The 24,234-nt window shown below is 39.1% G+C and overlaps 1 protein-coding gene and 1 long non-coding RNA gene across 2 annotated transcripts in view; one reads left to right on the plus strand and one right to left on the minus strand.

Annotated features, from left to right (window-relative positions):
• gna12a (guanine nucleotide binding protein (G protein) alpha 12a) overlaps positions 1–24,234 on the plus strand; it is a 106,449-nt gene that overhangs the window by 16,518 nt on the left and 65,697 nt on the right. The window lies entirely within an intron of this gene.
• Positions 20,322–21,223, minus strand: LOC148161012 (uncharacterized). The gene is made up of 2 exons (XR_015763783.1): positions 21,093–21,223; positions 20,322–20,855 (listed from the first exon to the last, which is right to left on the minus strand). It is a non-coding gene; the product is annotated as an uncharacterized LOC148161012 (long non-coding RNA).

Below are 24,234 nucleotides of genomic sequence, written 5' to 3' on the forward strand. Positions count from 1 at the left end.
CTAAGCACTGCAGGACAGCGGCCCTTGAGGACTGGAGTTTGACACCCCTGGAATAGACGCTACAGTAGGGGCTGGAGTTACGTTATGCATCCACTAGAAGGAGCTGCACTAAAGTGAATGTCAACAAAACAGTCCAACGCCGGTCAGCGAGGAGAGCCTTCCGCGACTGGGCCGGGGTGTGGCCGGACGATGGTGACCCTTCTCCGTTTACACACAGCATGTTCGTGGAGAACGTGGTGCTAAATGACCTGCAGATGACCTGATTCTAGACGATCGGTAGGTAGATAGGTTAGTCAAACTTTATTAATAGATTACAAACCAGCGTTCTGACAACTATCCCAGCATGCACCGCGCAGTTTTTCTTCTATGGGCAAAAATGAAGTCGGCGTCTGCTTGCCGTAATTGCTAGACTTGTGGCTCAATATTGGTCCATATATAAGGCGCACCGGATTATAAGGCACACTGTTGGCTTTTGAGGAAATTGAAGGTTTTTAGGTGCGCCTTATAGTGCGGAAAATACGGTACTTAACATACACTTGTTCAGTGTACGTAAGACCTTTTGATCAATTGTGTCAAGTTAATTTAACTTAGTTTAATGAAGTTGTTTCATCTTAGAAATAGCAAGTAAATTATCCTCTTCTTAACTCAAATATATCAAGTTAGTCCAACTTACATGAACAGTACAGTTCACTTAGCAGAATTTAGGAAACAGATTGCCCTAAATAAATTAAGTAACCACAACAAAATATTTGAACCCTCTGATGCATGAATTATGAATCCATGAGTCAATATTTTTTTTAATGTGTTTTTACTCTTCTTGGGGCATAAAAAAAAAAAAAGAACTTTTTTTTCCAAATTTTTTTTTTTTAGGAAGTTACAGAAATGTCCACTACAGTGCACTTCAGCACTCAACATAGAACAGTATGAACTTAACTGAAGAATAATTTAATCTGAGTTTGATCATATATTCATGAACATTTATTCCATTGAGGGCTTTGAAAAGCACTTGAACATACTTTCATACACTCTAACATCCTATAGACCTTCTGTTTAGTACAAACCAAGAGAACAATCTTCATCAAACACCTGCATCTCCAGAACTTCTCTTCTAACTCATTTTCCTAACTCCTAGGCTACATGAAAATTGGCAAAGTATCCAGGGCACAGTGCCACATAGCTTCCTTGTGCATGCAGCATCGTGGCATCTGTTTGCATTTTTGGCTTGGGTGAGCTCGGGCCAGTGATTTCCTGCGCTGAACCTGACTTCACTGGGTACTTTGGTCACTGCTCTGCACTTTGCTGGAGGTGGGGCTCCACTGGGTCTTCCTCTTCTGTTTTGCTAAACAGAGCCAGAATTTATCAGTGCACGGACCACAGAAGCTTTGAAGATGAGGAGATTCATCTCTTCCAATCCAGACATCAGGTAGAGTCACCAGGCATTTACAACAGTCGCATCCAAAAAATGAAAGAACACTCTGATGTACCACCGCTTGTTTCTACATCTGTGGGGATACATTGCCACACACTGGTCAACAAGATCCACCCCACCCATGTGTTGGTTATAAAGGGCCACCGAGTAGGGTCTTTGCACACTGATCTTGGTTTGTTCTTTCTTCAGCCATCTTTGGGCCGTGTCTTCAGGGGACTGACCTGTACAGGTCGATGCCATGTGAATGACTGAGCTGTCAAGCCAACGTGTGACAGTGATGTTATTGTTTGTGCTGACAACAGAGCGGGCTCCTCTGCCTTAATTTCTCAGTTGTTTTTCACTCTTAAGTTTCTGACTCGCTCTTTTCACTCTGTTTGCTCTGCATGTACTTGTGCCATATGCCCCTTTTCCACCGGCTCTTCTTCAACAACCCGGCTCGGCTCGGCACGGCTCTGTTTCGGAGTGACCGCGTTTCCACCGGCCCAACTTGGCTCTGTAGCAGAGTGCCGCCTCCTGGTGGCGGGGGGGTGTAGCGCCCCGCCTCCGGGCGCTAAGTGCTGTGCTTCATTACATGCGACCTAACGCGAGTTGTTTATCTGATACTAAAGAAGAGAGAGCTGAGATATTTTTTTTATAGCCTGACTGCGATTTTTCGGAGACTCCAAGAAAATGTGACAGTGGGAGGAATGCTGCGATGTGGTGAGGAGGAGCTGATCTCTGCCCTTCAGCGGGAGGAAAGCAGGTGGCTCAGACGGTAGAGGTAAGCTAACGATGATTTTTGTATTAAACTACGATAAAACGTGTAATAGTGCCGAATATACATGAGCTAATGTTAGTCAGGGTGTTGCAAATAACTTAAAAATGTCAGAATTAATTCATAATGTGTTTCAATGTGTTTCAGATGTTGGAAAACTGCCGCCGCAGACCATCGTGGTTCTTCGTGCAGCCTTTGGGTTGTAGGACGTCTCATCAGTGTCCGTCTTCCTGACTGCTGGTCGGTGTTTACCTTCAGGATGTCCAGAGACCTTCACCTTTCTTGAGTAGGAATCACATGAGCTTAATATGCTGATGAAACATTTCTGATAAAAAAAAATGTGTCTGATGTTCTTACAGAGTTGAAGTGCATTAACAATCTGTTGTCTTTAACTTCTCAATATGTTTAAGTATTATTCACCTGATGTCCAAGTTATACTGAGAACAAATAAAGCATTATTCCTTCTAATCTTACTGGTTCTAGTTCCATGTTTTCACATTTTGGACACTAAGAATTAAAAGTTTAAACTCAGTCTTATTTATCACTAATTAAGGTTACAGGTTTTGGACATATTTTCTCACTTTCTTACATTGAAGATTCTGCAGGAAGACAGATAAACAGTGAGTGGATAGAATGATATTGTATAAACTAGAAACTAACAAACATGATTTGTATTTTGGGTTCTTGTTAATAGCAACCCTGATAATAATGTCAAAATGTTTGGTTTGCTGAATAATGTATTCAGTTTTGGATACTTTCATTGGTAATCTACATGTTAAGTTCAATTAAATATTTATATAATATAATGTTATTTTCACTCTGGCTAAAGCTCCTCACATTTTGGGAGGGTTGTATTAGGAGCTTGATGCCATATAAACTACAGTATGTACAATAATGTGTGGAGTGAGCAGAAATAGAGAGACTTTGTTCACTGAGGCACAACTTTTATTTTTCTTTTGTTTGTCTCAACTCTCCATGGAGCTCTGCCATATCTGCTGGTAGCTGCTTCCTCCTGAAGCAGAACCAGGTGTTCTGATGGTTCTCCTCATCGTTCTCCATCATGTCAGCCATGTTGCTCTCCTTCTGCTCCCTGGAAAAAGTAATTACACATAATAACAGAGTTACTGATGTGGAAGTTACATACACATAAGGAATTATTTAAAACAGACATGTTACTTTATATATACATACAAACACTTTTTTTTTCTTTTTTTTTTTTACCATCCAGCCATATAGAACTATAAATAACTGGAATAGTGTAAATTAAAGACAAAATGTAATTACTTGTAAGTTTTAGACCTATGCAGGCATACAGCCATGGATAAAATACCACTATCGTTTTCTTCAGGTTTATTGTTCATTCTGCAATTAATAATTCATAACAATTTGATTAGAGAACTGATATCTAGCCATTTTACAATAATAGGATGTCATATAATATGTTTTATTATCTCACAACGGGGGAAACAGATGCAACAGCAAAATGAGAAACAATCGAAGCAGGTAGATTCACGCAAAGATAAGAAACAAATGAAGGTAAAATTCTGTACAATATTGAGTTATTTATAACTGTAATGTGCAACCAAGTGTCTTCAGAAAATGTGCATGTTGTGTTTGACCAATTAAAAAAGCAGACTTTGTGTTTTAAATGTCTTCCATGTCTGTATGTATGCAACCTTAAATGTAGTAAAAACCAGACAGATATATCTCCAAATTGCTCACCTGGCTGGGAGCAGCAGCGGCGTCAGCTGCGTCTGAGTCGGTGTTCACCGTAGGGTTGCATCGGGTTCCGAAGTGGCTAACGAGGCTTTCCATTCTCTCCACTACGGTGATGACTCATTCCTCACAGCTCCATCGAGCTGCCGCTGAATATTGAAATCCGAACCAAAGAAAAAAGCCGGCATCTTTTAGTTAATGGCTTGTTTGTATCTTCCATCACTTCCATGTTGCAGCGAGTTTCAAACGTTGCGCCTTCGTTTTTCTTCTCTCTTTGCTGCTCCGTCCTTCCATGCTCTCGGCCAATCAGTGAACAGCAGCGAAGCTTGCGTCACCCACCAAACCAGGGCCGACTCCGTAAAAGAGCCGGTGGAAATGCTCGGAAAGCGAGCGGAGTGGAGCCGAGCCGAGTCGAGCCGGTGGAAAAGGGGCAATAGATGCCTAGGTCTTTCAAGGCCTCAAGGAGTGGAATGCTGCAGAAGAAGTTGTCAAAAGACACCTTGTGGTTTTTGTAATTTATGTCATCACAAAGGCGCATCACTACATCTCCAGCCATTTCCGAACCACTGCTCTGACCCCTAATTGCTGAGCCCTAGTACACTTCAAATTTGTACATATAACCTGAGGACCCTGCCCAGACCCACACTTTCACTCCCCAGGGTTTGGGCTTTTTTGGTATGTATTGCTTGATTGACAGTTGGACTTTGAAGGGAATGATTTGCTCATCAGTTGATTGGAATTCTTCAGGGCTTGCTGCCGCCAGGAATGTTTTCTGAAGTGTACTTAGCACTGGTGCTATTTTAAAGAGCCTGTCTGTGTTTGCTGGCTGGTAGGTAGGTATAGTTATCCACAAAGTGCAGATAACTCAGAATTTGCTCATATCTGTTTACAGACATAGCATCTGCAATTATTCCAAGACGAAGGCCATCCTCACTGGACCAGTACATCCGTGTCTTAGGATACTGAATGTACCCCATGACCATGTTGATCCCTCGTTTAATAGATGGTAAATTTTGAAAACGACTTGCTGGATATTGAAAGTTCCAGTTGTTATGGATACATGGGTAAGTATATCATCTCACAGGACATTTAAAGAACTACTTACAATTAAAATAAGGAAGATTTATATAGGCAGACATTTGAAATTCAGGCGTAAAATTAATCACAATTTCCTACTTATGTGAAATAAAATTTTCCAAACTAAGTTAATAATATTGTTACTTAGATACTCCTGCGTTTCGGCATATTTTTTTACCTCTAAGATTCTCCTAGAATAGAAGGATGAGAAGATATTCCAGGAGTGGTCATCAAGTGTGTCTGTCTGCCAGCCATCTTGGACTCCAATGACATTAACTTGTAGTTACAACATCTTGCCACTGAATTAACCGCAATGGAGGGGAGCAGTAGAGAGGATTCTAAGGACTGATATGCAATTCCACCATAGAAACCACTGCATTTAGGAAACAATGACTTTTAAACAGCTGTCTACTGTAGTGACCGCTATGCACCAGAGGGTTAAGTTCATAAGATTCAATGTTTTATTTTAACAAAACGATATACTTAGCAGTCAATAACCCAACAGGAACCAGGATGAAGTCTGCCATGGCATCTGAGTTCTGTGGATAAGAAAAGTACAAATTAAAAAAAAAAGAATGAGGTGAAGTTTTGATTTTTTTTTCACAACCTCTGACAAACGGAATAGCAATACATACAAGAGACATTGTAAAACTCTTTCATCGTCCTTGAGGAAAACAGAGACTTTGCAGGACAGCAGACCGCCTGGCAACATCACTGGCCTACAAGTAGAAAAAACAATAAACATAAGGACAAGCATATTCTGAAGAAACTAAATCACATTTTTTCACAATAAGTGGCATAAAATAATGATTCACCCTTATTTGTTGTCTGACTAAAACTGATTAGAATTTTGATGGTTACAACCATCAAAATTCAAGTACAGCTAATGGAGCAAAGGCAATTTTCCAACCTGCTATCTGCTGATTATTATATTAATGCCACAGACTGTTGCTCAATCATTCACTATTTCAATTGTGTTTTTTCCAGTCTCATCAATCACCAAATATCATTAATACAAATTCCCCCCACCCAAGAAATATGACTTAACGTCCTTTAATACAGCATCAAACTGGCTGGTTATTTTAAATGAGAGGATGTCAGGAGGAGTCATGTGCATGTGTGCGCATCCAGCTGAACAAGATATAAATTAAAAACTTGCAGAATTTCCTTCAACTTTTCAGTCTGGAGATGAATCTCGAGAAGTGCATTGTCAACGACTCCTTTTCAGACTTGAAGGCAGCACAGGAGATCCCACCCTCCACTCTGGTGAACTCTGCAAAAACAGTAACAAGCAAACCTGCCTCCAGAGGAATTTTGCAGATTTTGGGGCGGCACAGTAAACGGGCATTTTATTTAATATAAATACATAAGCAAGCGTATAACTTTCAAAGTACCCATTTTGTTTGACATGTAGAAAATGCAGAGAAATTATGCTCAGATTTGCATAAACATTTGCTCATATGTTGCATAAGTCTAAGAATATAATGTTTCCAATCACTGAAGTCTATTTTTTTTTGCAAAATCAGTCTACTCAAGTATTAGTATCAATAGTTCATACTATTACTACTCCTAGTAGTAAAAGTGAAAAAGTACAGTGCTCCCCCAAAGTTACTCAAATAAATGTAACCACTACTACAAATCTCAGAAGAAAAATAACAAAATGAGTAGCCTATTATTAACTTGCTTAACATGACTTGTTGTCGTTAACTAGCTAAAATCTACTTACTCGGTTTGTTTAGAAAAAAAAAACTGTGAAAAGATTTTTGCCTTTTAATAGTTTTGTGCCATGCTTCTAACACACCGGTGTACACCTCTGCACAGCAACATTTCTCCATCGCGAACCCACTGATACGAGCATCCTAACACTAATGTTGCGGCTCAGAATAAACAATTTTAGTGAGACTTGAGTAAAGCATACAAACTAGGGTTGCCACCTTTGAAAAATAAAAATAAGGGACACCCACCACGGCACGTCACCCTACTCTCATGTGGTGGGACGTCCACTGCAGTGATAGACATTATTTAATGGCAGTGTTTTTTGTTTTTAAAAAGTGATCCATAGAGCAATCATTCATGCATAGAGGTCGGTTAGAGTACCCCAAAATTGTACTCCAATCAGTAGTATACTTTAAATACGTTTAATTAAGCAAGTGTAAAAAGTATTTGGTAAACTACTCAAGTACTGAATAACTGATCATAACACCTGATTTAATATTCAAAATGTGTCCTCAGACAGCCAAAAGTATAAAAGTTATGTGAACATTCTGGTTATTTTAAATAATATTGCCAGAAAAATTTATACAAAAAGGAGTTGGGTTTGGAGGCTGGTTTGAGAACAAATTCACCATGAGGGCCAAGGTGGTGTTTTTGAAATTAAAAAAAAAAAAAAACAGAGCAATATTTCATCATTTGATATATTAAGTGAGTGTGCTAAAAGTGCAGCACTAGAATAGTTAATTCAAAATTGTGAAGGTTAAAAAATCCACCAGTGAGTATTAACATAAGACATGTATTTAGTATAATTTCTTAGGTACCCCGTTCACCCCCATCTAGAACCGCCTCTGGGCTGCAGGTCTGTGTCTGGTGTATTAATAATACATCAAATCACCACTGAACACTAAATTTATAAAATATCAGCATTTCAAAATAAAGCATACAGAAAGCCCTAACAAACCTTTTAAAGAAGGAAATTTTTAGGTATTTACTGTTAATCTATTTGTATGATTTGTTCTTTAAATGACCATTAGTATTATTTTGCCTGATATTATTATTAAATAAGCAAATAATAAAACCAATATAGTCGACTAAAAACGCAATAAGATCATAGCAAAATGTTACCATATCAGCCTCAGGATATGATATGATATGAGGGATGAAGAGATGCTTATTTCTGGTTCTTTTAGGCTCTAAAGCAGTGTTTCTCAACCTTTTTTGGGCCAGCGCCCCCCTAGCCTTTATCCAGGTCCCTCACTGACCCCCACCAAAGAATTTGTAGGCTACTTTGCACTGACTATTATTTTATTATTAATATTACTATCACTATTGTAGATGTTTTGATTTTTATGCTTGTTTCTGTATTTATCATCAAAAATAATTTCCCAAAGAACAAAAAAGCCATGGGAATAGAAATTATTTTCACAGGTGTCTACGAAAAATGCAATGAACATTCAACTTAAAATCAGTAGGCCTAACAGCAGCCAATCAGAGTGGAAAAAAATTCTTATTTTGTGCCATTTTCTAGTTGCTAAATCTTGCACAAAATGACCAGATAAGATGTTCAACATGCCAGTTTAAACTTTGAACTATTTGCAAAATGACAGTGCTCTGCACGCTATGTCGTATAACATCGGCTGGCTCGGTACCAGAGCTTTCAGTGGAAAAACAAAAGTTCCAGGTCCTTTTAATGCCATACAAATATGAGACAGAAACATGGATTATATCTTAATGTGATGACACTGGACAGAAATTACAAAGAACAAATCTGGTTCTAAATCAAATCCTAATGAGTCAAATTGAAAGTGTCATGGAGTCATCAGCCTCATGACAATAACATTGACATGAAAAATAATATTGAAGAAATAAATACATCAAATCTAATTAAAAACATAAATAAGTGATAAGTTCTTTACTGTTATGGCCTGTAAGATATTTATTCTCAGCACCAGATGTGGTCTCAACAAATCCATGGCACTTCAGCAATATTACTTTACCTTTTATCTGGAAATAGTGTCTGTTTATTCTTGTCATACAGTCCTCTGTATTAATTATTGCTCAAAAGGTCTTGCCATACAAGTTTATTCCTCTGTATTTACTTTAGTTTCTTAGTTTATTCTTGCATTTTGTTCTTCATTCATTTACATTTAGTTTCCTTTGATTAGTATTATCCTCTCTTGGTTTATTGCTATATCCACTTTAGTTTCTTTCCTGTTGCTAGATTTATTTGATCGTTTATTGACGCTCACCACCAGTAATCTTCACTCATCACCTGCTGCGCCGCCTAATCATCATGTGTTTCACATCATGTGTTGATTTTTCACTGTTCAGCGTCGGATTCTCCGTTTTTATGCCATAATTCACATCTAGTTCGTCGCTCCGTTTTATGTCCCGCTTCTCCTATTTCAGAGTTTTGCGCAATGTGCGCGTCGTTATTTATTTATTTATTTTTTAACCCCCTATGGTGCGAAGGTTTGGGAAACGTATCGATGGGGAAAAGCCAGACTGAAACCTTTTAAATCAACGGAAACAATTGCGGTATTCCGATTATTGAAATTTAAAAGTGCTGTGGTACCGTTGTTCCATCACCCCCGTTTCATACCGGACCACTTACAGCACCGGTGTTAACGCTATAAAATGAAAGTTCTCTATCGTGGCATCACCCATGGAGGGATTTCTTTATTTAAATGGGTTCATTTTTCAGAGGGATACAAAGTGAGGGTATCGTGATTTTACATGTTTATAAGAGCGATTTTCTGTTGTCCTTCCATGGAAGCGGGCAGCTTTCAAACGAAAATAAAACACTTTTTACAAGCTGCTGCTTTGACATGATCACAGAACTGCCAAAACATTTGTACAAAATACCAGACAAAGTGAATCACAGCAACGTCATCAGCCGGTAAAACGCTACCAGTAGCAGGAGCGGAGCTGCGCCAAGAAGCTACAAACACTGAAGAGGAGGAGAAGGAGAGCTGCCATCGATACAGTTGCAGCCAGGTGTAACGGGTACCAGGGTTCCAGACCCGTTAGCAGCCGATGATGAAGCTGAAAAACAGCATTTGAGTGAGCACACGGGAGACGCAGTCTGTGTGTTACTCCATTTTCTCAACTTATTTATTAAACAAACCAGCTCATTCCACCATCAATACATCCCAGTTCACAGTTCAGCGATTCACTGTATTTATAGCCTATTTAGACATATTCACTCAAACATATTTCTTCACAATTCCATGGATGGTAACATATACCTTCAATTCACTGCACTCTACATGCATACCCAATCACACACGGCGACATTTCATGGGCATGTATATTAAGCTACTGCACTGGCATAAATACCTTTGAACGCTAAACACTTCAAGTGAATACATTAAATCACTGCCTAAACCTCCAAAACTGTCCAGAACAAACCATGGAACCTGAAAACAGTACAACACTCACTCCATACATACATACATATATACATACATATCCCCACTAGCCCGCTCTTTCCCGCCGCTACAGTGCTAACCCACTAGCATCACGGTCTGCTGGTTACCTCCTCCAGCCGCTGCTGACCCCGAAACACAACAAAACCCATCCTATCTCTCTCAACCCATTTATACATTTTCCCAAACATTTCCCAAACAGTATAGAATAATAAAATACTTTAACATAAACATTGAGGGTTATCCTCACCTGAAAAACAGCATTTGAGTGAGCACACGGGAGACGCAGTCTGTGTGTTACTCCATTTTCTCAACTTATGAGAAACGACAGAGCAACAGGCAGCTCTGAATCCCCATGTGCCCCCCACCCATGAAACACCGTTACTGCACCCATCATCATTAACCTTTTATTTCCACTTTTGTGGGTACACATCAGTGGGCATCACACAGGCATGTTTTAATGTTACACAATACAGTTTTAGCAAACTGGTATTGTTGTGCATATAAGGTTTATACCTTATATGCACAACAATACCAGTTTAGACTTTGAGCTACATTGACCAAACGCCCCCCAAAGGAATCCCAGCGCCCACCTTTTGTAAAAATTTCCGCCAGCGCCCCCTGCCGTCCTCTGAACGCCCCCCGGGGCGGTACCGCCCACGTTGAGAACCGCTAATGGGTCTGCAGTTCCTCTCCTGATTCATTCTATCTGGTATCACACTGCGCCACGATGGACTTTTTTTTGTTGTTGTTATTATTATCTTTATTCATTATCACGAACTTTATTCAGCCTGGGATTTGAATCTTCCCTCTCACATATGTATCTTTAAGAGAGGTTTTGCTTCTAAGGATGGTGGAGTATCGGGTCAAAGACCTTTTAAAAAGACCCGGGTTGATAGCAACTCACCGTGGCTGCGTAGTTTCCGTCTCTAGGCAACCGTGACAACAACGTCAGTCCGTAGCGTTCTGGGGTCCTTTCGTTCCCGCCACGAGAATTTAGTTGACCTTAATATTTCCTGTGTTTTATTTTGATCATTATTGTTGCACTTAGTGTTGATATGTGTGTGATAGGCGTGTCTATCGGACATTTATAGAAATACGGAACAAATAGCGTCCCGTATCTGTTCAATTCGGGACGTAACATACGGGACGATTCCGTATTTTACGGGACTGGTGGCAACCCTAATACAAACCTAATTTAAGTAAGAATATGTAATAGGTATTGCATTTTAGAGTGTAATATTACTTTCAAAATTAACAAAAATATTTTTTATACAAGGAACCACTCTGGAACATGTTTTTTTTTCTTATTTTTGATTAAGTTATGCAATGATAAATCTACAGATGGGTGGAATGTCGAAGTAAAATTATGTTCAACAACGGCCTACTGTATGCAGTCCTGAATATTTTGTTTTTACATTGTCAATTAAGTTTTTTAGTGCTCCTAAAGCACATGTAAGATATAGTTTACCTGATAAGATAGATCATTATTTGAGTATTCTTTCTCCAATCATACTTCTTCATGATATACTCCTATAGCAGAATGGTACCTACAAATTTCTCAAAATTTGGCCCATTGCATTGCAACACCAAGATGTACTTACATCTCCGAAAGATCATGGAGGTCAGGAAGACCAGTGTTGAATAGTTGATTTGCATTTGTATGGCTCCCAGCAACTTCTTTTAAATATAAAAGCCTCTCCTGGGTCCAAGGGGCGGGGGATGGTGGGGAATTACCAAGACACAAAGTATGCGTCAGTTATTGGCAGTTCCCTACAGTTTACCATTCTGACAAAAAATGCTAATGGCCCTCAATCTCAAAGCGAATGGCAGCGCTACGTGTCAGGAACTGTCAAAAATCCCCCTTTTCATGCAGAGTGTGTGGACACCATCATCCTTACCTGAACAGAGAGATGCTTCCCGAATAACAAACCCTGGATCACCAGTGACCTAAAGGAACTGTTAACCAAGAAAAAAAAATCTTTAGGAAACGAGACAGGAAGTTATTGAGACGTATACAGAAGCAGCTCAAAGTCAAGATTAGAAACAAAAAGAAGAAGTACAGGAAGAAGCTGGAGAACAAACTGCAGAGGAACAATATCAGAGATGTGTGTTCAGGGATGAAGAAGATTACAGGCTACAAGCAAAAGGAGGATCAGATAGATGGAAGCCTAGACAGAGCAAATTAACTGAACATATTCTTCAACCAGTTCAGCTCAGGAACAAGCTCATCATCATCATCCTCTCCTGTCTCTCCAGCCATACAGACATTCCACCTTCCTGTGACCCATTGCTTTCCTGTCAAATCTCAGATGTTTCATTTTCCACGTCAGTCATGAACTGAGCATAAATTTGTCTTCAACCAAATCAGGAGATGCTGCTACTCCCCTCTCCTCTGTATCTAGAAGTCAGGTGAAGAGACTTAACCAGAACAAGGTTGCAGGTCCGGATGGTGTCAGCCCCAGACTCTTAAAGGCCTATGCAGAGCAGCTCTGTGGGATTCTGCAACATTTCTTCAACATTAGCCTGTCCCAAGACAAGGTTCCACTGTTGTGGAAGAGATCCTGCCTGGTTCTGGTACATAAGAAAACTCACCCATCAGTCATCAACGACTCGTTGCCCTGATATCCCACATCATGAATGTGGGATATCAGGGCAACAAGAGGTCCTGGAGAGACTATTGTTGGCCCACCCGAATAAGCAGACAAAGACATCAAGAACCCTTGCAATTTGCTTTTCGCCGTGGAGTTGGGGTTGATGATGCCATTATACACGTACTTCAACAAACCCACTGTCATCTGGACAAAGCAGGCAGCACTATGAGGATCATGTTTTTGACTTATTTTGTGCATTTAACAAAATTCAACTTGATCTGCTCTGTGAGAAATTCCAGAAGACACAGGTGGAGGCCTCAACAATTACCAGGATCTATGACTACCTCACAAACAAACCACAGTTTGTGAGACTGGAGGACTTTGTGTCTAACCAGGTGGTCAGCAACACAGGAGCACCGCAGGGCACTGTACTCTCATCATTCCTTTTCTCTCTGTACACTTCAGACGTCCAGCACAAGTCTGACTTCTGTCTTCTACACAGATGACTCTGCAGTTGTCAGGTTTATCAGAGATGGACAAGAGGCTGAGTACAGAGAGCTGGTGGACCGCTTTGTGTTAAGGTGTGGGAACAATCATCTCATCTTAATCATGAATAAAACAAATTTCATAAAAAGCAGATAAAACTTAGATCAAACTCTATTTCCGTCATGGAAGAAGAAGTGCAGGTGGTTGAGTAATATAAATACCTTTGTGTTCATCTGGAAAACAGACTGGACTATAGAATCAACAGTGAAGCATCTATAAGAAGGGACAAAGCAGACTGGACTTCTTGAGGAAGCTAAGATTGTGACAGAGGAGCTGTCACGAGCTGGGACTTTGTTATGCAGTCCGTGTCATAGGCTGTGGCTGCTTTAAAGGCAGCCACAGCCTGCCTTTAAAGCAGGCTGTGGCTTTAAAAGCAGAGTCCTGCTTTTAAAACCACAGGCTTTAAAAGCAGGACTCTGCACCACAGGGAGTCTATGGTTAGACTCCTGACAAGTCACACTGAAGGTGATGGACTCTTGCACTGATGGTACTACTGTTTGTCTGTTTTAACCTGCCTTGGATGTCCTTTGTATATATTCTGTACCTCTCCTCTTTGTTCACCTGAAGAAAAGCATAATAAATTTCACTAAAGTGATCTCCGGCCTAGGTCAGTCATTCTTGTTTGTCCGAGTCATAATAGAACCTCGCCACAAAGATCCTTCAAGTTTTGCAGCAAGATGCTGCAGATCTTCTATAAGTCTGTTGTTGAGAGCGTCATCTTTTCATCGATTAGCATCAGAGCCAGGGACCTAAAAAGCTTCAACAGCCTGATAAAGAAGGCTAGTTCTGCTCTGGGGAATAATACAGAAGCACGGGGTAAGGGGGGGGGGGGGGGTAAAAAATGGTAGTTTCCTGGCCAAAACAGGATACTTGACAGGTATCCTCTTCATGAGGCTGTCTTGGGAAAGCAGAACATCTTCAGTCAAAGGTTTCTTCAGAGTCAGTGCAATACAGACCGCTGCAGAAGATCTTTCCTGCCAACAGTCATCATGATCTTCAGTAACTCTTTGAAGAATCTAAATTAATGAGTTACAATATTTAATTTTCCTTTGGGATTAATAAAGCATTTTTACATTTTGAATTGAATTGAATCTGCAGGAGGAAACCTCATGTTCTGAGTCACCAGTGGCAAGTTCCATCTTCTATGCAGTGGTAGGCTAGGTTGCTGCAATGAAGGTGAAAGACTAAGACAGAAAGGCTGAGTCAGATGGGGGGGATCAAGCTGGCTCCACTGGAAGAGGTGAAGAGAGACAGAATGCTTAAGAAGATCAGAGCTAGGATAGCTCAGTGTGGATGGACAGCCTGAGGAGCAGAGATAGTCAAAATCAACTGCAGCCCAGATGTGCTATCAAACATGTTGCTAATTATTTTTGTCTCCTATTTAATGGAAATATTGATGTTGATGAGATTTTCTCCAAAATGACATTTTTCAACCTGCACAGCTTTGCTGTTGAAAATGAGGAGTTTACCTTCATAAATGACATTGAAATAAAATCCAGTCCAACATCTGACTTGCGGTGACACCTCTAGAACCTGTTGTTGGAGGAAAAATATCCCAACTTCATAGGATGCGCTTTTAATTTTAAACGGTGCTCTTCGGTTCCTTTTAGCCTCACATTTAGATTATAAAACCAAATTTCAGATCAACCATAACTGCTTGACACCTCCCTGTGTCAGAAATCTCATGAGGAAGTCACTGCATTAGATTTTCTATCACTTTAATTAGCATATAAAATAAGACAGTAAAGTTTAATTTACGACTGTTATAACTTTGTATTATGTGGTAGAGCTCAGGTGACTGGTGAGAGAAAAAGTAGATCTTGGTCTCAAAAAGTTTGAACACTCCTGCACTAGACGGTTTCTCAGTTGGTCAGGGAACGACTTGGGATTTCCTCAAAAAAGTGAAAAAAAAAATAATGCATATAATATGTAAGACGATGTTTTACTTCAACCCAAAGGACACTCGACGTAAATAATTATTTTATTTTGTTAAAGATGTAGTTTGTCAGCGGAGAGCAGCGCTACTCACTGCTTGCAACCATCACAGACTAGAGCTGCATGCTGGTAGAGTGGCATAAATAAGAGTAGAGGTGTGCCGATCAATTGGCCACTGATCATGATCGACCAATTTCCGTGAAAAAGTATGTGATCAGTAATTGCCGATCACTATCTCCAAAGCATCTTTTTTTCCAAAGGCTAGTTACTGGCACGGGTTGAATGACGTGTTGGAGATGTTAATGACCCATGTACTTACTTAAAACTTGAAACTTATTGTCCAAAACCAAAATAAAAACCATAACAATTATTAGTGCATTCAACAAATAAAGCAGAATTTTTTTGTTGTTGATGTTGGGCTTTTTCTTCTGTTCCTGTAGTAACTCATGGCTATCTGAGTGCTAATGAGTGCTACTAAAGATTTTGTTCTCATGTGATTTTTCTTAACTTTACTTGCTGAGTAGATTCACCTAACTATTTGAGAAAAAAGGGGAAAAAGGGCTGCATGACTTACAAATGAAATTGAGAGAATTTGTTTAAATTTTCCTTGCTGTCTTGTTTGGTGTAAAATTGAGCAACACTAACTGACTTCTTCCAGAAGACAAAGGCTCTCAAACAGGAAAACGGAAAAGCTATTTAAGCATGCAGGCATACAGGAAGAGAGCCAAACATCAATATGAGGGTTTAAGAATGTTCAGATTAGTGAATCAATAAAGGCCATGTGGGCTAACAGAATATGTGACCACAGCCTGAAAATGACTCAATGTAGAAACAGTGATTTTATTTTTAATGCCAATACCATTCTGCTGTGGGCCAGTGTGTGTCCCACAGAAAAATAGGACAGATTTTTGCTGTGTCCCATTCTGCTGTGTGTGTTTGTGTCAGACATTAATTAGTAGGTTTCTTCCTGGGTGAGGTCATCCAAAACATCCATTCGCTCATGATAACACCTTTCAAATGTGGAATTAGCCTTAAAAGCGCCCCACAATCCTGAGTCACATTGGCCCCTTCATCTGTCTGACTGCAAACATCCACACATTGATGATGCTCTGGTGAGAAAAGCTTTCCTGTTTGCATAGCCATCCATCTCTCCTTGACTTTCCTTATGTCAGGTTGTTCTGGGCTTTTTAGAAGATTTTCTCATAAATTTGGAGAAAATGTTTAATGTAAGATTAGTGTCTTAACCCCCCACCCTCAAATTAAGAATTTTCGCTTTACTGATGAACAGTGAGTTTCACCGCAAGAATTGTATGTACAAACACAAAAAGACAGTAAGCTACAAAACACGCTCTTACATCCGTAACGTTTGAAAACTGAGAATAACGTTCAGTACTAACAATATCAACCGATCTTAGAACTATACTGTATTTGATTACAATAAAACAAATTCACAATTACAACTGATCAATATTAGAAATATCCTACTTACAAAATAAACATACCTAAAAACAAGATACGTTTTTATAACACTGTTGTAACTTATCTTCCATTCCTTCTGTTGCTGCCAAGCTGGCGCTGCACAACACAAACAGCGGAAGCTCTCATCAAAATAAAAGTATCAAATCAAAAACCAGAAGTCAACCATATACTACACAAAGTTCATTAATGTCTACAAAACATTACTCTGCAGCCCATGAACTTTCCTTAGCTCACTGATGAGATCCAGAAGATTTTCTTTGTCTTTATATTTACTATTTCTTCCTCTGATTAGTTTCTGGAAATGGATCACTGCAAACCTTATTTGCTCTTCCTCCTTGTCTGGGTTGGTAAAACCATGATGCCAGCTCTCCCACCTTGCTTTCGGTGATTTTGGCAGGGGGTTGTTCCAGTTGAAACATGGGCTGTCCCTTGAAGATGATCATTTAGATTTGTGTCATTGTATTTTGCAGCACAATTGAACACAGCACATAGTTTATGAGGTAATAAATCCCATGTTGAGGAATAAGCCATTGTTCTCCTTGTTTCCTTTCATTATGTACTTCTTCAATATTATCCCTTTTGATGATGTCCTTCATGTAAGCTATGTAGTCTCTTTTGCAGCTTTCCTCTTTGTTGAACCTTTCTTTTAAGTGTTTGAGTCTGATTTCAGCAAGCTTTCTGTTGTCAATTAAGTGTGGCCTGTGTTTGAATGGTAGAGGCATCAGTATCCTTGTTAATTTTTTCTTTTTCCTTCCTTGAGTATGTCCAAAAACATGAGATCCTCCTTTGAGATCATATTGTCACTTCCTTCCATGTCCTTGAAATCTGACTTTGGCACATTAATCCCATTCAAGGGAGTCACTGGGGTTAATTCCTTTACTGTGACTCTGTGACACAAACTTGACTCTGTTACATCGAGTGATAGTGTGAAGCCTCCAACAATGGTCCACCCTAAGTCTGTGCGAACTGCATATGGTTCGTAGTCTTCTCCTAGCAGGCAGGTGCAGAGGGGGGTGGGTGCTGGGGGTGCTTGAGCACCTGCCCTTTTTGCTCCTTGCCCCAAAGTGCCCTTTTAGTCAATTTTTTTTTGTTGGTATTATTTTCAAAGCCCTCCTCTGACACATAATAACATGTACTAAAATTATTTTTTTGTTTTGTTTTGGTTTTTTGTACAACATAATAAGCCTTCCGGTCACCTTGTTACCTTTGACCTTTTGCCCGTGACGCATGACGCAGTTGTCTCTTGCGCAGTGAGATAAGGCGACTAATTGGAGCTCAGCATAGCGAACAGTTCCAGATTACAGAACAGTTTTTGGTGAATTATATATATATATATATATATATATATATATATATATATATATATATATATATATATATATATATATAAACGTTTTTGGTGAATAAAGTGGAGTAGACTTGCTACTTGTCAGATAACGGAAAACGTTGTAGTATCGTTTCTGCTTCAGCGGTTTAAGCAGAGAGGTAATGAGATACAACAGACACTGACAGGCCTCTATGTCTGCCTTTCTCTGAAGAACTACTGAGCGGGAGGAGACAGCCAGGTGAGGAAAAACTGTTCAGTATTTTTATCATACAGACATTAGGCTGCAGTTGTTGTGCTATTAGCTAGCTGCTAGCTAACGACTTTGCTGGCAAAGCTAGAAAAATAAAAAGCTTCTTCCCTGTGTATGAGGCACATCGCCTGTCCAAAACCGATCATCTCCATAATGAATATATGTCCGATCTTCTAATTTCCTTTGCTGCATAATGTACATTGCATTTATCCTGGTGTTAGGTAAATGCAGAGGTTCCCAAACTGTAGGCGCCTCATTGCAGGGGGGGCGCGGGAAGCCGTCTGGATGAAAAAAAAAACAAAACATGAACACTGTATGCGCTGGGTTTTTACCTTAGAATGGCCAACTCTCTGTTATTCCTATGTCAATTTGATACATTAGAGGCTTCCACACTTCCCATATTTGTGTCCTCTGTCACTTTATCAGCAGTTAAAACTGTTTAATCCGTTGTTAACATGTTGCACACTGTTTTTCCGAGCCGCCTTTAAACGCAACATGAGCGCTACGACGCTCGCGCTGGGTTTACACCTGTGAAGGAGACCTGCTGCTGCTGTGCGGAGCTACGTAGGTTTGTGTTAGAATCACGGCAGCAAACCAGCAAAACGCAAAGAACTTTTCACAGTTTTCCCCTCCAAACTAACTGACTGAGTTGAGTAAAGCTGTTGGATGCAGGTAATGTTAGCTAAAAAATGACTAGCTAATATCAATAGAGCTTTGGAGTTGACGTCACAGGATATGACGTTTTCGTCGCTCGGCGCCATGTCTGGGGTCCACAGACCAAAACAAACTATTCAGAACACCGGTGTTTTCATTGTGTTACCAACCGCAGTAAAGTTGTTTTCAAGTTGGATACTGGATAAACCGAGCTCCACGGAGTAAGAGACGTTCAGCTCAAGGTTGATCCGATTTATGAACGCTAATTTCGGCCAGCTGTTCTTAAGTCTCTCCACAAGCGCTCGGAGTTTCACATTGCTGCTGTCAATTTCCGAACACTCCTGTGCATAAATGCTTTGTCTTGTGACCAACTGATACCAAAAAGTGGACATTCATGCTATTACACGAGGCACACTATCTTCTATTAAAATTTTAAGTCATATTCAATAATTTTAATATTAAATGTTTTCTTCAGTAGCTTCCAAATTGTGTCCCATTAACTCAATCTGCTTGAAATTGTTCTACTAGATTGTATAGATGAGGCACACTCACCTTTATTACATTTGAACACCTTTTATATATTTTTTAGCTATTTCTGCAGTCAAATTTTTTTATTTTTCTTAGCTTGTAGGCCATGTAACCTATTAACTCAAAATCTGTGTACAATTATTCTATTAAACTATAGATTAGGCATATTTTTATTCCATTTGACCCCTTTTTTAACCAGAATTATATTTTTTAAAAAAAGAAAATTCATAAAATGTATTACCTCAGATGATCATCATTTGTTACCCGTAATGTTCAATTGCATAAAATTCTAGGCCAGGATCTATGTCATTACATGTTCACTTACCTGAAATATGTTAAATACAACAAATATTTATTAAAGTGTGGTCTATTTCATAAAATTTGTCACCTTTATTGTTTAATTGCACATTAAATGTTTAAAGATGGGCTCTTTCATCTGGTTTGTGTCATGATGTGGCGGTGGACACAAATGCAGCAGGCAGTGGACTTACTTTATGTGGATGTAGAAACAAGGCTGATCTAACAATAAGAACTAAGGAACACAGAGCAAGAGAAACTAGAAGATCTAAACAAAGAAATAACCCAACTAGAATGACACAGAAAGATAAAGACTCAGACATGGAACAATAACTGAACCTATGGTGATCAAATTAAGAAATAAACATTACTAGAAACCCTGCAGGGAGGCTGAAATAAGAAATAACTAGAAGGATAAAATAGAATTAAACTATAGTCATTAAAGAAGGCTTGACATGGACTCAGACAAACAAGGAAAAGCAATAATATTATTCTAACTACACTAAATACCATGAACCACTTAAGTGAATTGAAACACAAAGTTAATAAAATGAAAAGCAAAACAAACCCAAAAACCCAGTGTCTTGACAGATGTCTGATTATATAATTGTTTACTTTAATCACATAAAATATTTATTTAAAAATATAATCTCATTACATGTATGTTTATTACCTGAATATTTAAATATCAAATTGTTACTTAAAATGTGATTCTTTTCTTCACGTTTACATGCAACTTGAAGTGCTTGAATCAAACGATTCATGAATGTTTAATACATTAAATTATTAAATGAGAGAACAGCCACTTCCAACTGTATTTCAACACAAATGGTTCCTGTTCCTCTTCAGAGTCTGCAGCCTTGCTGAGCTGCTCTCCTGGGGTTCCTTCCTCCTCAGCCTCTCCAACTTGCTCCTCTTCTGTTGCCTCTGCTACTGTGTTTTCATTATTTACCTCTTCTGGGGTAAATAATGAAATCAGTCTCAGTAACCTGTTGATGGTTTTGCTGTATCGCCTCTTTAATTGACGCCCATGTCGGTCCGATGTTGTGGCGTTTACCTCGCAGTGACCCACATTCAGCACTGGACCCCAGTCAGGATTGAGCTCATCCATTTCATACGTCGGTTTGCCTTTAAGAGGACATATCAGAACACATCGCTATTAAAGCTGTAAATTTGATAACACTAGTAAAATAGTTTACTTCACAATAATGTAATAACCTCGATGTCCACTGACAAAACTCGGACTATGCTACATAAACAATATTAGCCCGAGCTAAACAACAGAAACTGAACGTAAGAACACTCGGACAAAATCATAGAACAACATTATGACACAAAACCAACAAAGCAAATTTAGACACTCACCAGAAAGGAAATGTCTGGAGGAAACTTGTAGGTATCTGCGGATTTTGGAGAACGTTATTTGTCATATTTGCATAATATGACAAATAATTATTTGTCATAATATGACAAAAATATGGTAAAATTAAAACCCATTTTGTCTCAAGAATCACTGATAGACACGCCTATCACACATATGCACTAAGTGTAACAATGACCAAAATAAAACACAGGAAATATTAGGGTCAGCTAAATTCTCATAAAGGACCCCAGAACCCTACGGACTGACACTGTTGTCACGGTTGCCTAGAGACGGACACTACGCAGCCGCGGTAAAGGGATATCAACTCGGGTCTTTTTAAAACGTTCTCGACCCGATTCTCCACCGTCCTTAGAAGTAAAACCTTTCGAAAAGATACCGATGTGCGAGGGAAGATGCAAATCCTAGGCTGAATAACGTTAGTGAGGATGAACACAGACAATTTAAAAAAAAAGTGTCCATCGTGGCGCAGTGAGCTGCAGTATGAATGGATCAGGAGAGGAACACAGCAGACCCTGATATGGTAACATTTTGCTATGATTAAGTTTCTTATTGTGCTTTTAGTAGACTATATTGGTTTGATTATTTGCTTATTTAATGTATAATAATGTAGCCGGGTGGTAAATTTTGGTTAAATAATTGCACTGTTTCAAAGTGTTGGTTTTCTTTTATTGTTACAGTAGCAATGCTATTAAGTGATTTTGTTTCAGTTATGTAATTTTATTTCCTATGTGTATGTTTTTCACATTTAAATATGTTCAGGTAGTTGGTCTCAGGTGCTGCACATTTTGACCACCAGAGAGCAGTGTTTCAAAGTGATTACTGTTTCCCAAAACGGGGCAGGAAATGCATTTTGTTTTCTTCCGGTGTTGCTATGCTACGTGATGAACTTGGACGGGAACCGTATGTGATTTATCTGCAGGTCATAGTTTCAGCAGAAAATCGGTAAATGTATACATCACTTGTTGAAATATGTTTGTATGTTCTCATTCATGTGATAAACAGTCAGTATTTTAATAAGATGGTATATTTCTGAAACGGATGGTTCAGGGAGCCTGTCTGTGCGGTGCAGGGCGGCCATTTACTGCACGTGAAAATAAGATGTCCGATCATCGGTGTTCTCCAGTATTAAGAGTGAACTGAGACATTACTGTCGAATGTAAGTGTTGATAAAAATAAGTCATATCACAACTCCATGCGCTCTAAATCAGTGTGGTGTAACGCAGCTCTCTGTATTTTGTTTGTGCAGCCAGAGGCCACTGCCGTATTTCTATTCTTTGATAAATTGTATTTTCTTTTGAGATCTGCCACATTTCATGAATATTTACCAAATGTTTAGGTACATCTATGTTCTGATTTTTGAACAATAGTAAGGAACAAGACAGCTTTGTTCAGTCTGTTCCCACTGATTAAAAATACTGCACACTAAGAACCCCAGTTAAGGTGTCCTGTGAGGCTAAGTTGTAAAATTCGGCTCCCATTTAAAGCAGAACTTACAAATACACACAAGGGGGTTACGTCACAGGCATCAGGCAAAATATGTTTCACCAGTTAAATGGAGAAAGTAAATAAATAGCCAAACACTCAAATATGAAATTATGTTGACCTTTTGCAACAATAATTTATTACAAAAAACACGAACTAAGAAAATAATAATAGTTATCCTGATAAATAACAATAGTTATCCGGATAATAGTTATCCTGATAGTACTCTCTCAAAATAAATTTAGGATAGGTTTAATCCACTTAGTTCATGTTAGTAAAGAAACTCAAATGGTTAAATGTCCAAATCTTCTTGATTCTTTTTAATACGAATATTGTCCAGAAACGAGTTCCATATCCTGGGAGAATATCTCCTTTTTAATCCAAGGTCCCAATCCAAACGAAAATTCCCAAGCGTCAAAAACCTCCCCCCAAAAACTGAGAAAAAGGAGTGGTACCACCAAAAATCCCCAAAAAGAAACGTAAAGTCCAGATCTCACCGGGAATGTCTTTCTCCCTCCCCTCCTCGGTGGCGTCCTCTCGCTCCGTCGGCGTCCTCTGGCCAATTGGCGTCCTCCTGCACCTGGCGGCGTTTCCTGTGCACAAGCTCCAATCCAGCTCCTAAAGCGCACGATCCGCGGCGCTGGGGCGAACTTTCATCTTCCCTTTTACCTCCTTTCTTTGATTTATTATTTGTTCTAAACGTTCAATTAATTCAAGTCTCCCGCTGCACGGATCTGACGGTGAGCGTCTTCCACTCTGATTGCGCCGCCCCGCGCCGACGCACACGCCCCTTTTTATACACTAAATCTCAGCCACACCATGGTTGGGCATGACCTGCCCAAAAATCAGTTTTACAAGTCGAAACTCTGAATAATTTTGCAAAGAAATAACAGCAACTGTTATACCAATCAGATGATACATTTTCTCTTCAATGTATTTTATACAGAAAAAAAACAAACAAACATAGTGGTTATGTTACAATGTATTTCCCGGGCTACAATAATATCAGCCAAAATAATACAAATGATCATTTAAAGAACAAATCATACATTAGATTAACAGTAAATACATAAATATTTCCTACTTTAAAAGGTTTGTTAGGGCTTTCTGTATGTTTTATTTTGAAATGTTGATATATTTTATGAATTCATTGTTCAGTGGTCATTTAATGTATCATTAATGCACCAGACCCAAGACCTGCAGCTATGGATGGTTCTAGATGGGAGCCAACGGGTTACCAAAGAAGTTATACTAAATACATGTCTTATATTAATACTCAGTGGTGGATCACTTTTTTTAACCTTCACAATTTTGCTTTAACAATGAATTAAAAATTATAGTTCTGCACTTTTAGCTGCTGTATAGGATTCACACTTTCCATCTGCCAGGGATCTGTAACCTGGATCTCTGGAGACGCAAGTGGCTCTTTGGCTCAAAAAAACAAAACAAAAACAAAAAAACCCAGAGCAATATTTCATCATTTGATGAAATATCAAATGATGAAATACTACTTTTTCTTTGTTTGTTTGTTTAATTCTTTTTCAAGTGTTGCCATGGAAAAACACTGACTATCCTGGCCTCTGTGGTAAATTTGGTCTAGAACCAGCCTCCAAACCTAACTCCTTATTTCTATAAATATTT

This window comes from Poecilia mexicana, unplaced genomic scaffold (genome assembly GCF_051168715.1).
Source record: "Poecilia mexicana isolate PSO_F unplaced genomic scaffold, ASM5116871v1 scaffold_1, whole genome shotgun sequence".
Classification (NCBI taxonomy): Eukaryota; Metazoa; Chordata; class Actinopteri; order Cyprinodontiformes; family Poeciliidae; genus Poecilia; species Poecilia mexicana.